Source organism: Pipistrellus kuhlii, unplaced genomic scaffold (genome assembly GCF_014108245.1).
Source record: "Pipistrellus kuhlii isolate mPipKuh1 unplaced genomic scaffold, mPipKuh1.p scaffold_m20_p_1, whole genome shotgun sequence".
Lineage (NCBI taxonomy): Eukaryota > Metazoa > Chordata > Mammalia > Chiroptera > Vespertilionidae > Pipistrellus > Pipistrellus kuhlii.
The window spans coordinates 20080986-20098990 of NW_023425404.1; the positions used below are offsets into that span (position 1 = coordinate 20080986).

The 18005-nt window shown below is 37.5% G+C and overlaps 1 protein-coding gene across 11 annotated transcripts in view; it reads left to right on the forward strand.

Moving 5' to 3' along the window:
• Window positions 1-18005, forward strand: part of PPP2R5E (protein phosphatase 2 regulatory subunit B'epsilon) — a 139030-nt gene that overhangs the window by 3063 nt on the left and 117962 nt on the right. The window lies entirely within an intron of this gene.

Consider the following 18005-nt stretch of genomic DNA (forward strand, 5'->3'; position numbering starts at 1 on the left):
CCCTTTAAAGGGCTCAATTTAATATAAATAACTGTGGATAAATGAAAATAACTTATTATCAGGAGGATCTCTCACATTGATAAGCAGGAAAATTGACTGCCAGAGAAACTTTAAGATATCTGGGTCTGTATTTTTCATTTGACATTTCGATGTACATGCTGTGTGCAATGACAATTTCAAATTGCACAGTCTTAATTATAGGAAGTAGACCTAATAGAGGAGAGGTACCATTAACTTACATATAAAAAATGATGTTTGAAAGATTTCATTTTTAAAAATCAAGAAAAAAGATGGTCAGGTAGTAATTGATTACATACATTCTTGTTTTCAGATAGTACAAATAAAAAGTATATGTGGTGATCTTTCTTGTTTGATAATATTTTTCTCTTCACATTGGAATATATTAAGGACTAGTTTTTAAATATGAACTTGTATTTCTAAATCAGACCTTTCAACTTTTGTTTAGGTAGGTGGATACTTTTGGTTGCTTTTTAAATTTTTATCTGTTAGCTTTATGTTCATGAACAGGCATTGTTTGAAATGTGTTGAAACTTAGCATCTATGTCATGGAATCTATCAGAATCTACCTTTGAAGGTGGAGTTTTGTCTGCCTCACGCTTAAGAGCAAAGAGAAAGGGGACATGCACAATATAAGGCACTATTTCAAAAAGGCTGACTAACATAGCTCTGGTTTCTTTACCAGTGATGACATCCTCTTTTACTATTTCAAAATATTTTTCTCCCCTTTGTATTTGAAAATTTTATAAAAACAATCAGGGATCTTATTATTAGGTTACAGTAGAATTAACCATAGGAACATATTGATTGAACAATTATTGTATTGTTACATAATATATACTTAATATATGTATTGCAATAATATATATTATCTAAGGAAGGCAGGTGGCCTTCCTGAGGTAAGAATAGAAGCCCTGGGGTCACACATAAGTAGGTTTCAATTTTGGGTCCACTCATAGCAATGTGACCTCTAGACAATGTTTTTTTTTGAAAATCTCCAAAATTAGGAAAGTAGTAGTAGTATTTAAAAAATATATTTATTTATTAAATTGATTGGGGTAACATTGGTCAACATGAACATACAGGTTTCAGATATGGGTCTCTGTGTTACAAGATCAGTATATTGCACCATGTGCCCACCACCCAAAGTCCATTCTTCTCCTGACTCCTTATATTAGGATCCCCCTTCTCCTCTGCTTCCTCTAGAAAAGTATTAGAATTTACCTCAGAGAGTCAATGCCTTCAAGTAGGTAAAACATTTAGTTCAGTGCTGGGTACATTGTAGGAGTTGAATATTAATTATTATAAGTATAAGGAAGAACTGTGTAATAGAAAATGCTTAGTTGATTTACATTTTTTTTAAATACATTACATGGATTATTTTCATTTAAGGAAGAAAAATATGGAGCATGTATGTGTAGCTGTGAGAATTAGACTTTTAAAGCAAAAGGAGAACTAGATCTTTTGGAGCAATCTCAGCATTACAGTTTAGTTAACATTAGTTTCACACTGACTTCTGATTTCAGGAATAAGAACTTAAAAAGGCAAATATAATTTATTTTCAAGGTAAATTCCATTTGTGGAGAATTACTAGATAATATTTTTGTTAAATAACTTAATTGGCAATTGTCTACTAGGACAGGTTCTCCAAACATTTTTTGTAACTGGTTACTTCTATCAGTAAAAATAACATGCACAAAGTATCCTAAAAAATGTATATACACACTTTGAATAAGTATAAAGGCAGTGCTTATTAAAATACATTTTATTTTCAAAATTGAGCTATCAGTTGTGAAAGTGGTATACATTTTTTGGGGACACCCTGTATATCTATTTATACATTGCATTCTTGTGCTATTATACAAATATGTAATGTTTCTGAAGAACATACATGAACAAAGGAAGTTCTAAAGGATGATATTGAAAAATAAAATGTAAAGAGTTCTAATTCTTAATTTTTGTACCTCCTTTCCCTTGCTCATCCCCAATACATGCACTGCCCCTAGCACATCCTTGTTTTGAGATCTTGCTTCTAAGAGTGAATGAACCGCCTCTTCAGGTTTTGAGCCTTGTCAGTTTTGTTGCATTTTGTTTTTGAGCCACAGAGAGAGATGAAGAGGTGAATGAGAAAACTTCTTCGTTTGTCCAGGTTTTGAATTTATTGCACTTCAAAGAAACAAAATCTGAATTGAGAATTTTGCCAGTTTCAGGCGTATCATAGGTGGCTCTTTGTCCAGGGCTCTTACCTTGCTGTTGGTGGGTGGGTTTCAGGGGGCCCTTGACCCTCTTGAAATTCTAGATGTTTTTTTTATGTCTGTGTGCAGATTGACATTTTTTAGGGCAAAGGCTGTAGAGCTTTCAGCAGATTTTCTCCGAAGGCTAGGGAACCCCTGCTTTGGGTAGTAGGCATCATTTTCCTAACTCAGAGCGGAGAGAGATAACTTGTCGTATAATCCCTTTCTGTAGGAAGGAGACCTCATGAGGTTTCTTCTGCATGTCTCTCCTGACTTTTAATTCTTTTTTTTTATGTCAGGAAGAATTCTAAAAAGTGTTTGAAGGTAGAAGTTATTGCATGACTATAGGGGGGTTGTTTGAAAAATTAAGCTAGGTAACTAGGACTACCAATTGTAAAATTGAGTGTGCCTATGAAAAAGCATTTTCCTGGAATAGCGGGGAACCTGGAAGAAGTTGGGAGGAGAAACTCAAGCTATCTTTGCTGGTGAATAAATAGTTTAATGAAGCAGTGCTGTCGGTTCTGCTGTGTGCCAGGCGATTAATATATGGTGTCACATTGAGCTTCCCAACAACACCAAGAACAGATCGTCTGCAGTTAACTGAGCCAAGTGACTTGCCCAGTCCTGCAGAGAGAGCCAGGGTTGGGACCCCAGGCCCTTCAGGTTCCAGAGCCAGGGCCCGTTATGCACACTAGCAGTAGATGAACACAGGTGAGCATGGGAGCTAATTGCCATCTTGTTCATGTTGGGCTGGGATTATGTACTAAGTGAATCATCTTACTACCTTTGGAAGGAACCTGAAAATTGTGAGGATACTGAAGTGATAAGGAAGAGAAGCAGAGAGAAGAAGGGAAGAAAGGCCAGGCAGGCATTTATAGGTAGGTGGTGTTGGGGAAGACTCATGGTAGAGTAGTGGGCCTCAGGGCAGCCAAGTGACAGGCAGAAAGGGTAGCCAGCATCTCACAATGGTTGGGAGGAGAAAGATGCTGCTCTGGGCTCCTGTAGGACTCAAATGCTGTCACAGTAAAGGCATGTCAGCCATGGGGAGGTTTGGTTTGGTAAACTGGTAGCATTCTGGCAGTGGTGTCCTTTACCATTCATCTTTCCATTTAGGGGAATTAGCTTGTTATAGGAAGGGATGTAGGTTCAAGCCCAGGTGATTATTCTAGCTTTGTGAGCTGAGCTTGGTGAACTGAGTGTTGGAGTTTCAATTTCCATTCTTTTAAAAAAAAAAATATATATTTTATTGATTTTTTACAGAGAGGAGGAGAGAGGGATAGAGAGCTAGAAACGTCGATGAGAGAGAAACATCAACCAGCTGCCTCTTGCACACCCCCTACTGGGGATGTGCCCACAACCAATGTACATGCCCTTGACCGGAATCGAACCCGGGACCTTTCAGTCCGCAGACCGACGCTCTACCACTGAGCCAAACCGGTTTCGGCTCAATTTCCATTCTTATAAAATGGGACTGATATTTTCCGAGGTGGTAGTGAAGGGTGAGATCAGGTGGATAAACTGCCTAATGTGTGTTTGGTTGCTTAATAAATATTCCTCTGTTATCATTCTGTTTGTCATCCATCTTTCTTTGAGTTACTCCTCTGAACCTGGATCTTGTTTCAGAACACAAAGTGTTGTAAGGGGAGATCTGGCCAAAGTTCATCAATTTATGTGGTCACCATGAAAGACTTTCATTTTATGGTGATGTTACCAGTATATTTTAATTTAATTAATTCTGGTTGTTTGTGCCTGGAACACTGTTCAAAGTAAAATGGTAAACATTAAAAAGAACATGGAGAAAATTGGGACTTGGCATCATTTCAGGAAAAGTACTGTCTTCTAATAAGGAAGATACAGGCTTTCGAATTATCCTTTTTTACCAAAGCATCCTTAGAAGAGGATATCTGGAAATAGAAGGGGGTACTTCTCTGTCACGTTTTTTTTTTTTTTTTTTTTTTTTTAATTCCCTGATTATTGCTTTCATGGCATCCTACAAATTTTTTTTTAATATATATTTTATTGATTTTTTACAGAGTAAGGGAGAGAGATAGAGAGCCAGAAACGTCGATGAGAGAGAAACATCGACCAGCTGCCTCCTGCACACCCCCTACCGGGGATGTGCCCGCAACCAATGTACATGCCCCTGACCGGAATGGAACCTGGGACCCTTCAGTCTGCAGACCGACGCTCTACAACTGAGCCAAACCGGTTTCGGCCTCTGTCACATTTTATAAGGACATACAGTGAGGCTTCTGAGTGGGTTCAGGCTTCTAAAGAGCTATCTGAAATTATCCCTTGAAGTCACAGATATCGTGTGACTTGCACGACATAGGCATATAACACTTTCTTTTTCAATGAATATTTTGGAATCCAAGGACATTTGTAGCAAAAATGAGTTTCTTTTGAGGGTCAGGAAGCTACTTCAATCTTTGTCTCATCAATATAATTTTCCAAAAAGATAGTGATGCATCAGAAGGGCTGGTGTTTTTACCTAATTTGTGAGCAGAAGTCAAAATGACTTGAAAGCACATTGATATAAGCTGTCCTTCCATGTTTCTATCTACATTTGATCTCCATCTAATTGGTGTTTTTAACAGTAACCAGTCATCTAGAAATAATATTCCTTTCACTTTAAGAAAGCTTAAGGATATTTTAATAAAAAACAGTTAAGATGATGTTCTAAAACTTAGTTCTGAAATTTACTTGAATGTGGCTGGATATGGGAGATCTGTCTGTAAGGTTTCAGGTCCGAGGAACTTTGACATAACCTTTGGATGTTGAGAAAGTTAGAATATGAATTTTACATGTGTTAGAAATTTTTCTTCATCTGTGAGTTTTTACCTAACACTATTTTTATGAACTGAAATTATTAATTAGTTTAGCATCTATAATTGTGATTAGCAAGGAAACCTGTAGTTAGACTTCATTTAGGTCAAGAAAATTTGGGAAGTTATGGTTATTACAATATTCACTAACTAGGTTTAGTTTTTTCTTAAAAGATTTTGGATAGAACTATAGTTTGTTGTGATTAGATTTATATCTTAACATTGTAAAAGGCATTTCAACTAATGGAATTTATTTAGGCTTTTCTGGTTTAGTGGGATATTCTAGAAATGGTGTATACTTTATTAATTTTTTAAAATATATTTTATTGATTTTTCACAGAGATGAAGAGAGAGGGATAGAAAGTTAGAAACATCGATGAGAGAGAATCATCAATCAGCTGCCTCTTGCACACCCCCCACTGGGGATGTGCCCGCAACCAAGGTACATGCCCTTGCCCGGAATCGAACCCGGGACCTTTCAGTCCGCAGGCCAAACCCTATCCACTGAGCCAAACCGGTCCAGGCAGAAATGGTGTATACTTTAGATGCCCTTGGGCTTAGGCGTAGTAGACCCTGAATTCATATTCTTTAATTATGGTGCTACTTGAATGAAATAAATGAAGTTCAAATGCTTTTCAAAGTATATATGAAGCAAACAGCAATGAAAAGAGTCTACATAGGGCCTGGCTAAATAGTCTCCTCCAAGGGCCTTAAATTCTAATTTTTGTAATTGTGCTGTGGGCTGTATAATCCAGTCAGTTCATTCATCAAATTTCTGAACAGTATGATGCACCAGGCACTGCCTTTGGAACACAGTAATGAGCAAATCAAGAAGGTTGATGTTCTTCTCCTCAAAAGGTCATTAGAGGCCATTATAGCTGGAGGTCAGAGACTGATGGGACTGTTTACATTGTCAGGACCAAATCATTCAGGTTGGGTTAAAATTTGTCCTTGATCCTGTCCTTGTACATATCTGTAAATATAAAACTATAGAATATGTAAATTACCCATAAACTCCTTACTCAGTTGTGAGAAATAATATTTTCCTCTCATGCTTATGTGTTCCAGTGTTGTACCAAAATTATGTGATGATTAATAGCACTATAATTACATTGAGATAGTGTTATCATTGGAGTTGGAATTAGAAAAAGTTCTTTTGTCATGGTAACATCGTACTTGTCATTTTATGATGCTGAGGTTTCTTTGAAAATAACTGGAAGATTACTCTGAGATAGTCTTATTGTTGGATTTGGAATTGAAAAGTTCTTTTGTTACGGTAACATCGTGTTTGTCATTTGATGATACTGAAGTTTCTTTGAAAACAAATCACTTAATTTTTGCTTCCTTTAAAATAATATTACCAATTTACTTTCAGATTATAAATGTACAATGTACAAAATGTCTTTTTAAATGTAAATAAAACCCATCTGCTCATTCAGCTATATGCTCCATAGGTGGCCCTGTGTTATTGAAGTTTATGATCTTAAGTTTTCATGTGTTTTAATTCACTGGGTTATGAACTGGTGCTTGGAATAGTGGGGGACATAATACAATAGACTGAATTCATTAAAAGAATAAATGTTTAGAAGATTAGAGCTAGAATTACTGTCAGCACCAGTTGAAGTTCATTAAATGAGGATGCAACCACCAATAAAAGTTCAGTTAGGCAAAGCAATTAACTTTGTGATGTTATGGTTACTATGAAGATTGAAAAAATAAATAATTGAAAGTATTTTAAATTTGATAATTTGAATGAAGTTAAAAATTGAATCCACCTCCTTGTCACTTGCTAATTTTAAATTTTCTCGAGCTATTATGATTTAAATTATTTTTTGTTATCTGTGCTGCCTTCTGTGGGTGGCGAAAATTGAGTGGAGTGAGTGCTTTTCGTTCTGTACCAGTGCTTGAAGCAGAACTGGATTTGAGATGGTTTACGTAAGAGGGAAAGCCCTGACCTGTGGGAGAGGACAACAAAATAAGTAAAAGGCCTGTAGAGTTTGGAGTCTTTGACAGTCCTTAAATGACCACTCTTGTACCTTAATGGTTAATGAATTCCAAAATAATTTTAGAGTCATTTTCTGATTAATCAAATAATGTGCAATCTTGTGAGTGCAAGTTTATATTTAATATCAGTATAGTATTGGTGAAATTATATTTTCTTAAGGTTTTTACTTAATGGAATATTATTTTTCTTTTGCATGGTAATGTAAATAGAACACTCCACCTACATTTAAAAAATATATATATATTTTATTGATTTTTTTACAGAGAGGAAGGGAGAGAGATAGAGAGCTAGAAACGTCGATGAGAGAGAAACATCGACCAGCTGCCTCTTGCACACCCCCTACCGGGGATGTGCCCGCAACCAATGTACATGTCCTTGACTGGAATCGAACCCGGGACCCTTCAGTCCGCAGACCAACGCTCTACCGCTGAGCCAAACCAGTTTCGGCTCCACTTACATTTTTTTTGTCGAGGAAGATTCCCCTGTTATTTTTTAGCAAGGTTGTTTGTAATTTTGTTTGTAATTTTGTACTATCTCTAAAGATAATACTTTTTTCACATTAGGGTATCATAGTTCTTTGTGTCTTTCTTAGTGAGATAGTCATGAAGTTTGCTTGATTCATTTGAAAAAGATGAGAGATGAAAAACTTTTCCATAAGGTGACTTTGAGGATTATGTTAATATAGCTAATGTTTAGAGTAGGTTCTATATCATGGTGTTATATAAATGTTAGCTGTCTTTGCTGTTGTCGTTGATGTTATTATTTATTTATAAATACTACTGATGGTTATTTTAAGATTTGGGTTTCAAGTGGATCTTCTTCCCCCCTTCCCCCCTCCCCCCCTTTAAGATATTTTTATTGATTTCAGAGAGGAAGGATGAAGGAAAGAGAGATGGAAACATCAATGATGTGAGGGAATCATTGATTGGCTGCCTCCTGCACACCCCCACACTGGGGCTCAAGCCAACAACCTGGCATATACCCTGACGGAGAATGGATCTATGACCTCCTTGTTCAGTGGTCGGCAAACTCATTCGTCAACAGAGCAACAATTGAAATTTCTTTTGAGAGCCAAATTTTTTAAACTTAAACTTCTTCAATTGCCACTTATTCAAGATAGACTCGCTAGGGCCATGGTATTTTGCTGAAGAGCCACACTCAAGGGGCCAAAGAGCCGCATATGGCTCTTGAGCCGCAGTTTGCCGACCATGGTCCTGGTTCATAGGTCGACATTCAACCACTGAGCCACGCCAGCTGGGCTAGAGTGGATCTTTTAAAGATGATTTATTTCTGTATTTTATATTTAGGGAAGTAGCTATTTGTTTTTTTAAACTCCATTAAGTCTATCATAGACTAAATTGTTTAAGTGAAACAATATATCACTATCATTTGCTAATGAACTTTAAAAAGCATTTAGAAAGCATTTTTGAGTGAAGTAACATTTGGAAGCTGTCAGAGTCAGTATGCTATCAGACCTAAGGACTAGACTAGCCAAGTGTGAGCTGCTTTGCTCTACGGCAGATGTTAAAATCTTGTGTTCACCTGTCTTCCCCAGTTGGTATGGGTGATGTGTTGGGGGAGATTGGGGAGATGGATATGTGTGATGACACTGAACATTATCACTGTGAATCATGGGGAGAGATTGTTGGTGGTGCTAAGCGGTTGGTGAATGTTACCTGGACAGATAGGACATAGCTGGTAACCTAACATCTTTCATTGAGTGGGAACAGTGAAAAAAATGAAAATGAAAGAAAGAATCTAAAAAAATTAACGATGTTGCTAAGAGTTTTGCAAAAGTATCTTTGGAGCAGGTGGCTTAGAATATGAATTTTATATGTGTTAGAAATTTTTCTTCATCTGTGAGTTTTTACCTAATGCTGTTTTTATGAAATGAAATTATGAATTTGTTGAGCATCTATAATTGTGATTAGCAGGGAAACCTGTAGTTAGTCTTTATTTAGACCTAGAAAATTTGGGAAGCTATGGTTATTACAATGTCCAAACCGCTCATTTCTCATACTTACCTCAATGCTAATGTGTGCTGTCATTGATATGTTTTCAGATTCTATTGAGAGAAGAAAATGTATTCAGTCCCAGTGGATGTTTTTCCTTTCATAATAAATTCAAATAAAATAAGTGAATTAAAATATTCACAAAAGCAACATGTACATAAAATTTTGAAGTAGGGCCGAAACCAATTTGGCTCAATGGATAGAGTGTCGGCTTGGGGACTGAAAGGTCCCGGGTTCGATTCCAGTCAAGGGCATGTACCTTGGTGGCGGACATATCCCCGGTAGGGGGTGTGCAAGAGGCAGCTGGTTGATGTTTCTCTCTCATCGACGTTTCTAGCTCTCTATCTCTCTCCCTTCCTCTCTGTACAAAATCAATAAAATATATTTAAAAAAAAATTTTGAAGTAGGTATAGAATGAGAGGACCAAGGTTCCAAGAAATAACTGGCAGTTCAGAGTCTAGTAAGTGTGGTTGAATTGGAATGTCAATCAGAATTCTTCTTTTCAAGTTATCTTCCTGAGTTGGTAGATGCTGATGTTTCTGTTCTACCTTGAGTTCTTACTTTTTATTTTAAAGATTTTAAATAAAGACTCTAAGTCTTAACAATGAGAGCCTCAGTTGAGGCAGGACACAGTAGGTGTATATACTGTTTGATTTCAGCTTTATTAAAGAAAGAGATAGTCCCCTAAAATTCTCTCCACCACACCATCCATCTGTTAAAAAAATAATTTTTGACTTTTGTTTTTTTTTCTTCTCTCTGTATTTTTTCTTCCTAAGTCATTTTGCAGGTAGGTTTGCTTGGGACAACTTATAGAAATATATAGAAATATGGAAATACCTTTTTATGGAAATATAAAGGTAGCGTGCGAGGCTAGGTAGATTGACGATGAAGACAAAGATATTGCATGTCCAGCAGGTAGAATCATGGAAAGTGGATAGATTTGTGAGCCAGACAGTCCTAGAATTCCAGCCAGTTTTCCTTGTCTGTTAGGTGTCCTTGGACAAATGATCTTAGAGCCTCAGTTTGCTCATCTGTAAAGTGGTGATAATATCTGCCTTGCAGGATTAGTTTGAGAGGTGATATATATGAAATGCCCAGACCAGTGCTGACACATAGTAGGCACTTGGTAATTGATAGTTGTTATGATATTTCCATCCTTGAGGTCAGGATTCATGTTCATTCATGATTGAATTCCCATGGTCTAGGATAAGTGTTCCCTTCACACCTTCTCTGCTCAATGAGTTCCTGTTGAGTGAAATCATCCTTTCAGTGAGGAAGGGTAATCTTCATGTAGAGGGTGTCCCAAAAAATGTATACACACTTTGAATGATTATAAGGTCAGTGTTTGTTAACATACAGTTCATTTTCAAAACTTAAAAGAATCTACAGACAATAATTTTTTTTGTCAATGCCTATTTTCAAACTGATGGCTGTTCTGGTACAGGCACTGTTGATAACAGGAAGCAATGGAATGGCAAACATTAAAAATAATTTCATTCGGCTGAACCAGTTTGGCTCAGTGGATAGAGCGTCGGCCTGCGGACTCAAAGGTCCCGGATTCGATTCTGGTCAAGGGCATGTACCTTGGTTGCAGGCATATCCCCAGTAGGGGGTGTGCAAGAGTCAGCTGATCGATGACTCTCTCTCATCGATGTTTCTAACTCTCTATTTCTCTCCCTTCCTCTCTGTAAAAAATCAATAAAATATATTAAAAAAAATAATTTCATTCGGTGTTTGTGTACGCTCAATTTGTCTGCTATTGCTAGTTTTGTACCATAAGCTTTCTCTTTTATGTATCTCCAAAGAAAAAGTCTAATGGAACTTTAGGTTCTTAGTTCAAAAGCTTAGTTCAAAGCTTCACTCATTATTTCAAATCAGCTAGACCTGAAAAAGAGTGAAAAATTAAGTGAGTTATCAGCTGTTAAAGTATGCACACATTTTTTTGGGACACCTATATAAAATGGTATTAACTTATAAAACCTCTTCTTATTCATTCCTTTTTCTTTTCTGGTTTGTATTTTAAATATTCTTTTAAAGAACTTTTTAAAAATGAAGAGTGTATTTGTGCAGTGTAGTTGTGTAGTAAACTGAGCATGGCTTTAACCACAAAGTTTTATGATATGGCCCACTCTGGTTAGCCAAAAAGGTGCTGCTTTGGACAGAACAGAGTCTCTGAATCTGAAAGGCTTATCATAATCAAAGGTTGCAAAATGCTTTGATAGGATCTGGGCATAAGTTTCATTTTCTGGTTTTATCCTCAGTCATTTTGGCTCTGATTGAGAGAGCTAGCAGTGTCTGGCATGTAAGGAGATAGGGAATAAGTGTTTATTGAATGAATGAATGAATGAATGAATGAATGAATATGCTGATTGTTCAGATATCAAAATTTAGTGGGGCTTTTATTAGATAGTATTTATTTTGTCAGCTGTGGAGAGCAGAAATAGTATACAAACATTAAATGAATTTCAGTGTAGCAGCCTTGACAAAAAACAACTCAGTTCCTGTCACATCTTGGGTTTAGACCAGAGAGATTTGCTGATTCATTAGAAATGTTGCTGGCACTAACTTGGCACTTTTGCTACTCTCCTTGGAATACACTGTAGACAGCTTTTCATTTTTTTCATTTTTTGGTTAATCCTTACCTGAGGTCATTTTTTCCCATTGATTTTTAGAGAGGGAGAAAGGAATGGAGGGAGGGAAAGGGGCGGGGTGGGGGGGAGAGGAGAGAGAGAAAGAGAAACATCAGTGTAAGAGAGACATATCTATTAGTTGCCTCCCCTATGTACCTTGAGCAGGACCCCGACCAGGACCAGGGTTTGAGCCTGCAACCCAGGTTCCTGCCCTTGACTGGGAATCAGACCTGTGACCCTTCAGTCCTTGGGCCAATGCTATAACCCAGTGGTCTGCAAACTCATTAGTCAACAGAGCCAAATATCAACAGTACAACGATTGAAATTTCTTTTGAGAGATGTATTTGTTAAACTTAAACTTCTAATGCCATTTCTTTATTTATTTCTTTATTTTTTAAAATATATTTTATTGATTTTTTTTTACAGAGAGGAAGAGAGAGAGATAGGGAGCTAGAAACATCGATGAGAGAGAATCATTGATCACCTGCCTCCTGCACACCTCTTACTAGGGATGTGCCCACAACCATGGTTCATGCCCTTGACCGGAATGGAACCAGGAACCTTTCAGTCCACAGGCCAACGCTCTATCCACTGAGCCAAACCGGTTTCGGCCTAATGCCATTTCTTCAAAATAGACTTGCCCAGGCGATGGTATTTTGTGGAAGAGCCACACTCAGGGGGCCAAAGAGCCACATGTGGCTCGCGAGCTGCAGTTTGCCAACCACGGCTTAACCAAATAGCCACACTAGCCAGGGCATAGAGAACTTTTCACTGGGCTGGAACCCAGTGTAGCAATAGTCTCCGAGGGGCAGGTTTGTGGGGGATGTGTGAGTGGAAGAGTGAGCGGTGGGAGAGTATAATATTCTAGTCCTTTCTCTTGCTCTGGCCCGTCTTGCCTTATAGGGATTTATGTCAGCTCAGAGGCACTGGTTCTGGCTCCTCATGGTTAATGAAAGATGAGTGCTCTAAGAGTTACTTCTCTGGTCCTCTGTAGTTTCTCTTTCCTCTTAGCTGGATGGACTTTTCCCTTCACTCAACCTGTCTTCACTTTTGTTTGATATGTATTTAGGACATTTAAATATCTTATTTTAATTCTGGCCTTAGGCAATCATAATTAAAAAGAAAAAGTTTCTGTTTGCTGTTGCAGGAAGTCTGCATTTTCCATCCCATGCTTCCCATCCCCTACAGTTGGTACATTTTTTAATATTCAAGAAGAAGTAAATTTTAGATTATTCATGTTTCTTTCCCTTCATTAGTGAGGATAATTAAGAGGTGCAAAGATTTGATGTGATTTGCTAAATTTCTAAGTAATAGGGGTTCGTATATTTGAAAAACTGTATATAGTATTTGGGAAGTTTTTTTTTTTACTAAAACCCTTATTTCCCTAGCTCTTCATTTTCCTATACATAATTTGATAAGACTATCTGTGTCTTTGTCCTTTGTACTTGAATGAGGTTCAGTGTATATTCTGAATAGACCCTAGGGGGCCTTTCTTTGGTGAGCATATCTTCAGAAACGTAGATAATTAGGATCTGTCTCCAGAAATTTTTTTCTTCTTGAAAACTCATTTCCACATGTCAAATATAAATCAAGCCCATAAACTGTAGTGAATGCTTTCGTTTAACCATCTGATTTCTATTTCAGTTCTAAAAAATGTAATTTTTCTTTCACCTATTAGATATTTTTGTTTTTGAGGGAGAGTGGGGTCATTCATTGCTGTTTAGTTCTTTTTGGTGATAATAGATGAGCGGTTTCAGAAACCCAGCCAGCCATCATATAATAAATATTAATGTCAGATTTTTATAGAGTTTGAAAAGCTCTGACAGCAGAACACACATATAGAATGCATTTACTTAATTTATAAGGTGGTTTGAAAGAATTATAAATGTTTTTGTTTTTAAAGTTGTGTCAGACATAACTTTTAAGAGAGAGATAGTCTGGAAGGAGATAAAAAGAAACTGTAAATAGTGGTTATCTTTGGGAAAAAGAAGTGGAGGGTTTCACCTTCTACCTTGACAATGAAAAAAATTAATTATAACACAAAAAAGTAGTTGCGTCTGTTTTCAAAACTAATAGAAAGTAAGCAAACTACTGGGAATAAAAGAATCCATTGAATATTTTTTAAATCTATTTTTTATTATTATCTTTGTACATATACGAATCCATTGAATATTGGTGATCATTACATTAGACCTTTGTATAATCAGTTGTAGCATGAGGAGTCCTCCATATAGCATAAATGCTTATTCTCATAATTAATCAAATTAGCAGTCAGGTTAATAATCAAAGTGTTACCTGGTGTATGTTTGTTCTTTAATCCACCCGCCATCCTTCATTAACCTATCTATCTGTATCAGCCAAGGAAGAGAAGTCCAGTTTGTGATCTCTTCAACATTATTGGTTTCTTTTCTATCAGCTTTAATTGCTCTTCACTCTAGATTACCTTGAAAAAGCATTATTTTTGATGTTCAGCAGGAGGGTAAAGTACTTAGTAATTTTCAGAAATGGTGTGTGGGGTATTGAAAAGAGAAATTCTATTGGAGTGAAATCTTTTGTTCTCCCTGTTTTCTGAGATTCTTATCTTGGTATTTCATTGCATAAAGAACTCAGCTCCTCGGCTGTCATACCACACTTTAATGAGCTACACTGTAATTTGTGACTTTTGCTCTCTTCTTTTCTAATTAGCTCATTCGACTAGGCAACATCATGTCCATTCTCTATCAATTTACTTTAGAATTGAAATTTTGTTTTTGTGTAATGCCATTAGAGAAGCCAAGAGAGCTTAGTGGTTTATTTGACTTAAGGGATAAAAAATATTCAATCAGCTTTTGCTGCCTAAGAAACCACTCCAAAACTTGGTGGCTTAAAAAACAACAGCCATTTATTCAGTTCATCATTCTGTGGCTGGGCAATTTAGGCTGGTTTCAGATGTGTAATGGTCCTGATCTCCTCTGGGCTCACTCTTTTTATTTAATTTAATTTATGTTTTTATTGATTTTAGAGAGAGGAAGGGAGAGGGAGAGAGAAACATTATCAATATGTGAAACATTGATTAGCTGCCTCCTGCACGCCCCCAGAATTGATCCAGCTACCTTTCTGTGCATGGGAGGATGCTCAACCAACTGTGCCACATTAGCCAGGACTGGGTTCACCTACAGTCAGCTGGCAGTGATGGTTTCTTTCGCATAACTCATGGCTGCAGCTACAGAAGTGTCTGGGCTGTGTGAGTCTTATCATTAGCAGATTAGTCTGGGTTGTGGGGTAAGTGCAGTAAGGGAGGGCAAGTGCAAAATGCTTAAATACTTTTCAAATCTCTGCTTTCATTATGTTTATTGTTATCCCATTGGTCAAAGCAAGTTTCAAGGTCAGCTGAAATTCCAAGGGTGGAGGAAGATTCTACCGCTGGAAGAACTCTAAAATTATACAGTGGCATGAATACAAGGGGGAAAAGTTTTTGTGGCCATTTTTGCACTCTGCCACAGATATTCTGAAGACTCCAAAAACCAATGGATATTTTTGAAAAATATCTAGAATCCAAACACTTCTCACTGTCTTCTCTATTCCTCCTATTTCAAACCACTATTATCTTTGCTCCTTACAGGTACCCTGCTTCCCCACCCTTGCCCCCCCGTGCAATATGTAGCAGCCAGAGCAAGCTAAAAGTGGTCAGATCATGCCCCTCTATTCAAAACATCCCATTGGCTTCTGCTCACATTAAGGATAAAATTTAAATTCCCTCTTGAGGCTACAAGACTTTACATGATATGGCCCTTTCTCTGACTTCAGATCACTCTCTTCTTCACGAATCCTATTCCAGCCACACTTTGCTCCTTGCTCTTTCTCAAAGACACTAAACATGCTCTTGCATTGAGGCTTCCTCCAAGAAATACACTTTGTATTTGCTGTTTCTTGCCAGATATTCAGCATTGGCTCCCTCCTCCACTTCTTTTAAGTCTTTGTTTATTGTGCCTTTGCAGAGAGGCCCTTCACTGACATCCTACATAAATTAATGTTCATTCTTACCAATTTCTGGCTTCTTTATTTTACTCCATAGCACTTTTCACCACTTGACAGCTGATTATTTTCTGTATCCTCCAGTTAGACTGTAAGCTCCATGAGGACAGCAACTTTTGAGTGTTTATCCCTAGTTTCTAGAACAGTGCCTGGCACAGGGCATATGCTCCCTCAGCCTCAGTGGAATAACTGTTAAGTGAAATTCATCGCCTGGTTTGGATGATGGCTCATTCCCAGAGCTGGTAAGGCCTGAGGCAACCTATCTCCTCCCCTTGCCCGATGCTCAGCTGGATAGTGTAATGACATTCAATGAAGTGTCCATCTGATTCCCCTTAAAAATTTAAGCAATTTTAAGCTGATGATATTTGGATTTTTCTTTTCTTTTTTTGTTTTTTTTGTTAATCCTCACCTGAGGATATTTTTCCATTGTTTTTTTTTAGAGAGAGTGGTAGAGAGAGGGAAAGACAGAGAGAAACATCAATATGAGAAAAACACATTGATTGGTTGCCTCCTGCATGAGCCCTGACCAGGGTCTGAGACAGAGAGGAGCCTGCAACTGAGTACTTGCCCTTGCCTGGAATCAAAGCCGGGACCCCTGGGTTCGCAGGCTGAAGCCCTCTCCACTAAGCCAGTAATAGGCAAACGGCGGCTTGAGAGCCACATGCGGCTTTTTGGCCCCTTGAGTGTGGCTCTTCCACAAAATACCATGTCCCGGTGCGCACGTACAGTGCAATTGAAACTTCATGGCGCACGCGCAGAAGTCGGTTTTCGGCTCTCAAAAAGAAATTTTGATTGTTGTACTGTAGCTCTTTGGCTCTGTGACTAATGAGTTTGCTGACCACTGCATTAAGCCAAATAAGCTAGGGTTTGGATCACTTTTCTTTATAAATACCTCCTTTCATGGATTTAGAAATACAGTCATTCCAGTATATGCTGATGGTTTACAAAAATATATAAGTATACATATGAATGTTTTTTGCAGAGGATGGCACACAGAGCAGACACTGTAGGCCAGACATGGAAGCTCAGGTAGTTGTGGTGTTATTACCTTCTTAGACTCTTGAAATTCCTTAAGTCCCTCCAAGTATCTATCTTTTTTTAAATTTTTTTTTTAAAGATCTATCTTCCAAATTCTCAGGCCCCACTGGGCCAGGCTTCCTCTGAGCTTTAGCTAACTCAGGCTTAGAGTTGCAGTACTTGAAGAAGTAAAATTTGTCTCTCAAATGGCTTTCTTGTAGCTGTTTCTGAGGCTTTGAATCTGAAATCTATTGGTCCACAGGAGTTAACCGGTTGCAGGTATATGTTTGTAACATATAGCCAAACCTCTAATTTGGAATAATGAGATGGAAATGGGAATGAGTAGGAGGAAGGGCAATCTGGCTTAGTGAAACCTCTCAATCAAAATATTTAAAAATAAGGGCAACTATATGATTTTTAAATTACAGTGCATATGACAAAGATGTAGCAGACATAATGAGCCATGTGGAAATGTTTACAGTTCACAAGAAGCCTACAGAATAAGCTAAGAGTTTTAAGCAGCAAAGTCTGTGTGGGAGTTATTTGACCCAGGATTGAAGGCAAATTCAAAGAACTTGAGGAATCATTCATTTCTTAAAATCTTTGATTTGAGAAAGTTAGTGATTATGTTAAAATTTCCCAATTTGTAAAGATGTAAAAAAAATGTGCAGGTGCAGATTAACTTGTCCTTGATTAGAATCACATTCTTTAAGTTTCAAATAGAAATATCAAAGAGGAAATATCAAATATCAAAGACATGCGGTTTCACTGCCCCATTTTCTTCCTTCTGGCCGTTCAGGTTTTCCCCTTTGGCATTATCTCCCAACCCAGAAAGTGGATGGATACACGTTAATTTTTGTTGCCCCAAAGCTTGAATTAGAAAGCTGGGGAGCAAGACGAGTGATTTTTAGGTAAGTCAGTGGAAAAGGAGTGCTGATAATGGCAGCAGGGACTCGGCCTTCTTATAATGGGTTAAGAACATGTACTTTGGAGGCATGCAGGCTAGGGGTTTAGTCTAGTTTTTGTCATTTACTATTTAAGGGCTGTTAAAAAATGTTATTTAAGCTCTCAGTTTCCTTTGATTAAAAAAAAAGGGTGCTGACAGTGCCTAAATCTTATTCTTCTTGTAAGGAATAAATAAAGTTATGTATGGCAAGGCTTAGTACTCTAAAGGTGCATAGTATGTGCTTAGGAAATGTTAGGTAACATATACAGAAGGTATGCTTTTTCAAGAAACTATTATAGAAAAA